The sequence below is a fragment of the Cucurbita moschata genome, unplaced genomic scaffold (genome assembly GCF_002738365.1).
Source record: "Cucurbita moschata cultivar Rifu unplaced genomic scaffold, Cmos_1.0 Cmo_Scf00029, whole genome shotgun sequence".
NCBI lineage: Eukaryota > Viridiplantae > Streptophyta > Magnoliopsida > Cucurbitales > Cucurbitaceae > Cucurbita > Cucurbita moschata.
This window is the reverse complement of record NW_019268545.1, coordinates 1,505,958-1,512,643: the sequence shown is the minus strand read 5'-3', so window position 1 is coordinate 1,512,643 and position 6,686 is coordinate 1,505,958.

Genomic DNA, 6,686 nt, shown 5'->3' with positions numbered 1-6,686 from the left:
TATATATATATATATATATATATATATATATATATATATATATATATTATATAGTATGGTTAATACATGGATGAAAACGGTCATAGATTATCTCTAAATTTTTTAATATTATTTTTAAAAATTCACGAGTATTTTTAACTATATTTTAAGTATTTTAAACAAGTTAAATCGTGTTTTTAAAATTTTTAAAAATTTTTAAGGGTATTAAAGAAATATTTAAAAATTCAAGGGTATTTTTGAAACAGTTTTAAAAGTTAAAAGAGTATTTTTGTAACTCTACGAAAGTTCGAGGGTGTTTTTGAAACAAAGTATTAGCGGTGATAAGGGTATTTTTGAGATTTTTTTTAACGGAAATATTTTTTTGAATAAGAGATTTACCGTGTATATAAGTGAGGACAATTCTCGACATTGGTATAAGACTTTTTTTGGGTGGGTTTAACGTAGAGAACGTCATACTATCATGGAGATATGCGAAGATATGTTGAACTTATTAATTGAGTATCAAAATCGTGATTTAGACCTAGTCCTGTGTCGTTTGAGGTCGTAGAGTCCTTCTCGAACTTTAAAGTGTAAAGGTCCATTGATCTTACCAATTGATATCAAAAACATAGTTTAAACCTAGCTTTGTGTCTGAGATCACAGTGTCGTTCTCGAACTTTAAAGCTAAATCAACAAATTTCCTATTACAAGTCAAGTGCAGTTATCTCTACCTAATTTGTGTGCCGACATTTATGATAAAATTTAAAAACAAAAAAACGTGACGCTTTTGTGAACTAATAAATAAATTATGTCATTGACAAAAACATCAGAAGTTTAAATTTTTATCATACACAACGTTAAATTAATAAAAAACCATCGTGAGAATTACTATAAAATGTTGAGTAGAAATGAATGTTATCTCACGATTAGTAAAAGTTATTAGGTAAAATCAAGTAAGGGTGTTTATATGCCCGATAACTCGACCAATTCAGGCTGTCCAACCCTTGAGTTCGTTTTTTTTTTTTAATCGAAAATTTGGTGTAGTTTGTGAGTTTATATTTTTCAACCCGAAAATAGGTTACAACACAACCCAATCGTACCCTACCCTACTTTTAAAAAAATCAAACGTTTATAACTGATGTACTGTGACTTATATTATGGATAAAACCCGACAACTCGACTCAACCCAACCCAACCGTAAAATATTAAGTTACATTGAGTTACGGACTCTATTCCCGTTGCTTAAATAACCAACTCACCCAACCTGAAATTTCGGATTAGTCGAAAAGATTTTTCCAGCTCAATTCAACCCAACCCGTGTACACTTTAAAAAATTAAAAAAAAAAAAATATATATATATATTTAAAAAAAAATTAAAAATAATATTTTTAGATGTAAAAGTTGAGAGTACCAAAGATTTTCTTGCTAGTTTTCTCGGGAAACAAACAGAAAATAAGAGCAATTCAAGTTTTGTCGTTTAGTGAATGATTGACGGCGGTTTCATTGTGTAATCAAAAGACATGTGAGGGTCTCCTCCGCCACTTGCATTTATCCACGGCGGTGTTGACCGTTGAATTTTACCATTTTTTTAATATAAAAAAAACGAATATTACGTAAAAATAAATAAATAATAATAATAATAATAAGTTGACCAATAATTCTTTGAATATCTTGAATACATTCTTTATTTGTTAATAAAAATAAAATAAAATAGTTCAAGTAATTTTAAAATTATAATTCTAGTAAATTTTGACTTACGATGTCTATCGTACACATATCGATCATCATACATGTGCGATAGAAGTTAGCTACGATCCCATTGAATTCCGTGTCATTGTAACCATACAGTGACGATTAGCTATGATATCAGTTCATAACCGACACTGAGCTCAATATCATCATTTTTTTACCACGTTGGTTTGTAACGATGTTAGTAACCGATATTCAATGTCTAAATCAATGAGAGCCTTGAACTGACGTATTTTCTCGATCTAATTGAACATGATACGGTGACAAATCGTTTTTAAAACGTTTTAAAGAATTTGCGAGGATCGTGTTCTCCATGGATTTTTTTAAAATGTAATTTCTATGAAAAAATATAAACCATCTTTAATAATATTTTATATAAAAAAATATAATATTTAATTTAATTTAATTTCTTAATAAAATATTGGGTTTGACATGAATATTTATAATTAGTGAAAATAAGCTCTAATTTTTTGTAATTATTTATTTATAATTTTTGAGTGTCGGTGAGAAAAAAAAAGGCTAAAATAATTACAGAAATGTTATGATTAAATAAGAGAAAAAATAAAAAAAAATAAAAAATAAAAAAATAATTATATGAAGAAAAAGAAAAAGATGGATAAAAAAAACATTAATTAAAAATGGAAGCTTTTGTGAATGCCACCGACAAAGCTTTGATTAAATCAACAAATTTGGCACTCCCTCCACATGCAAGCCATCCCTCCACTTTTTAAATAAATAAATAAATAATATATATATATATATATATATTTTTTCGCTAAATTAATAAAAATATCCTTGAACGTGATGCTTTGCTTCAAAAATATCCTTAAACTTTCACGAGTTTCAATAATATCCCTAAATTTTCTAAACAATCTAAAAAATTCCCTAATTGTTAACTTGGGATGGAAACGGTTGATATTTTGTTAAAAAAAAAATATATTTAAATTTTAAAAAGTTCAAAAATACCCTTGCCGTGGTATTTTGCTTAGAAAAATTAATTTTTTTTTTTACCATCAATATATAGATGAAAACCGTATATCTACACTTCATAGATTATCTTCAAATTTTTTAACGTTACTTTTTAAAGTTTATGACTATTTTTGAAATATGGTACTAACGATAAAAATATTTTTAGACCTTTTAAAAGAGTTTAAAGATATTTTTTTAGATTTTTAAAAAAATTTAAGCCTAATAAACGGAGTATTTTTAAAATTTATTAGAAAGTTGAAGGGTAATTTTGAAATAAATTATTACGGTTTTCATCTCGAACTAATGGTAAAAATGTTTTTGAAGATTTTTTTTTTAAATCTAAGGGTATTTTTGGTATTTTTGAGACAAAGTATAAAGTTGAACGTGTTTTTATTAATTTACTTTATTTTTTTATTTAATTTATTATATTTGGGATTTAGTAAATGCCCTTGGTAAGGGCACCTACCCTAAGACTTTAGGGTTAAGAAGGGAAAGGGAGACTCAATTATTATGTAAGAAAATTAATTCAAAATGTCTAATTATCTCTCAAAGTCAACACAAAAAGGGACCAAAACTCTCAAATCTTACCTAATACATTTTTTTTTATTTATAAATTTTAATAACATAATTATAAATTATAATATAAAGATTAAAATAAATGAACATAACCAATTCAAGTATAGCTTAGTGTATAAAGATATTAATTATCGTTCAATAAATTACCCTAAAACTCTAATCACAATAATGTGAAAACTTTATTAATTTTAATTATACATCCAATTAACTCTAAAAATGTAATTAATCGAGATTATTCATTTCTACCCCTACATTACATTTATGGTTAACAAAATATATGAATAAGTTTACTTTTTAACTATCATGAATAAATGTAATAAACTTACTCTCGTATTATTTATAACACCATATGTATCAATATTAAAGTCAGATATCGGGTGGTGTGCTTACAAGGATGTTGAGCCCTAAAGGGGATGCTAGCGAGGACGTTGGTCCCCCAAAGATAGTGGAATGTGAAATCCCACATCGATCGGAGATGAAGTGTCAACGAGGACGCTCGGTCCAGAAGGGGTGGATTGTGAGATCCCACATCAGTTGGGGAGGAGAATGAAACATTGTTTATGAGGGTATGAAAATCTCTCCTTAACAAATGCGTTTTAAAAATCTTAAGGGGAAGTTCGAAAGGGAATGCCCAAAAAGAATAATATCTGCTAGCGGTGGATTTAGTTATTACACGATATGCCAAGAACTTCGATGGATATGATAACTAAGAAAAGCTTAAAACATGATAGATTCGTGTTGGTATGTGGGAATAACTTTCACTCTTAAAAACAAGAAGTAATGTGATCATGTTGTATCAGAGTGCCGAGCCGTACCCTTTACATTATAACTTAATTAAAAATAAATAAATAAATAAATAAAAACGTGTCGTGGTCACATTGTATGGGGCTCGTAACCCAAAAGAACTTGAAAGTTTGATTCCTAGGGCTACGACATTTCCATTGGATCATGCAATTGTGTACTCTACACATTATAATTGAATAAATTAGATGGAAATTTTTAATGTTGAATAAAGTAGATGAAAAATTTATTTCTTCAAAAAGAAACTAGAACTTTTGAGTCACCCCAATAATTATTTTTGGAATTATTTTATTTAATAACTCCAAATATATAATACACAAAAATACATTATTAAAAGAAATTTCATTTATCTAAAAAATAGCCTTTAATTTTAAAGATTTTTTTGTCCTTAAACTTAACAAAAAAAAAAAAAACTTTTAAATTTTTTTAAAAATTTAAAATACATTTAACATAGCTTCTAAATAAAAACGGTTAATACTTTGTTTAAAAATTATAGCTTGAATTTTCAAAAAGTTAAAAAAAAAAGCCTTTTAATTTCAAAAACTCATTTTAAAAAATAAAAAATATTCTTACAATTGTTATATATATATAATCATTAGTATCTTTGAGTAACTTTAATATCCTTAATACCCTTAATTTTTTTTAGGTGTAAAAGTATTTTTGAAAATAATTTTTATCTAAAATTAGAAGATATTTTTATTAATTTAGTTTTTTTTTAATTAGGGTTGGAGAAATGAGGAAATAATTTATTTGTTTCAAAATTGGATAATCAATGCTATTATTTAAATTTTAAATATTGATGGGCATTTTAGTCATTTAATTGATCAACATTTTTAGATTTTAATGCATGCGGTAGTCATGTGGATCCATCCATGTGAGCATTAAGTCTTAATTATAGAGCTAGAGCAGTGAAATTCCATCATTAACCTTAGCCCTAAAAGTTTTTTCATTTCGGTAATTATTTTCCATTTTCCAGATAATTAATATTGGGAAACAGATTCCCTGAGTGGAAGATAAAGGTTTAGACAGGCTTCATTATCACTAGAAATGCTGTCCAAAAATTTATACACACAAATAAAATATATCCTAAATAATCAAATAAACATGTCATAATTGAAAAAAAAAGGGGTAAAATATGATTATATATTTTTTTAATACTGTATTTTCTTAGTACGTAAAGATGTGAGATTCAGAGGGAACAAAGCATTTTTTATAAGGGGTGTGGAAACCTCTCCCTAGAAGACACATTTTAAATTGTGAGGTTGACAGGATATATAACAGACCAAAGTGGACAACTGCTAATGGTGAGCTTGAGCTGTTACAAATGATATCAAAGCCAGTCACCAGATGGTGCAGACATTGGTCGGAGTAAGGATAGACTCTCTCCATAAAAGATACGTATTAAAACTGTAAGAAACGGTAAGGCTGACGACGATACATAAAGAACCAAAGCAAACAATATATGTTAGCAGTGGATTTGAACTATTACAAATGGTATCATAGCCATACACTGGACGATGTGCCAATGAGACGCTGGACCCCCAAGGGAGTGGATTGTAAGATCCCACACCAGTTGGAGTAGGAAACGAACATTCCTTAAAAAGGTGTAGAAACCTTTTTCTAGTAAACGCATTTTAAAACTGTGACACTGACGATAATATATAACGAGACAAAACATACCATACCTATTAGTTACAAACGGAGTGACATCAAACAAAAGGAGTGACATCCTATTTTGGGAAGAAATATATATATATTTACATTACTTAATATAAATAAAAAAATGTGAAGGTAAAAAATCAAAATATAATTGAAAACAGTAAAAGAAAAGAAATAACAATCAATAAACCGATAAGCATATTTGGACAACAGTAGCGTGGCATGTTCTGATTGGCTTCAAGTTGATAAAAGTCTTGGCCAGTTGTGTACCGAAAAGTTCCATTGTCTTTTCCCCATTTTAGGAAAATTAAAAAATGAAAGAAATAAATAAAGTTGATAAACCGTAATTGTCGCTTTTTTTTTCCCCCATAACGCGTAGGAATCAATCTTTAGTACAAGCCAGAAGCCAAGGCCAATCATGGAAATCAAATTATCCGAAAAATTCATAACCGATTCAGAAAATACTTGATCTCCGACTATACAAGAAAATTATTGATAAAACTCCAAAATGACATTTTCTTTTGATCCAATTTTTCTTCTCTTTATCATTGAAGAAAGACAAAAATTTCAGGATAACAGACATTCTCAAGAATTTCTTTTAGATTTGAATCCATAGCGGATGATAGAACTATAATAGGTATTTTCTGTTTCCTACTCACATGAGTCCAATATCCTTACTTTTTGATCAAAACCTAGGTTAGATTGATAAGTTTTTCCGATCATAACCTAACGCAACAAAACTATCTAATGTTCGATAGTTAAAATATTTTTGTCATGATTCAGCTTCTTGCCGTTACATTTATTGAATCAGATGAATTCAACAAACTAGGGTACCTGTCCTTCTTTGATTCAATATTATTTCACACTTAACAATGAAAAAATGAAAAATAGAAAATGAAGTAAAAAAATGAAATAGAGTAGATAGATAAACATGGGGGGTGGGGTGGGGGGGG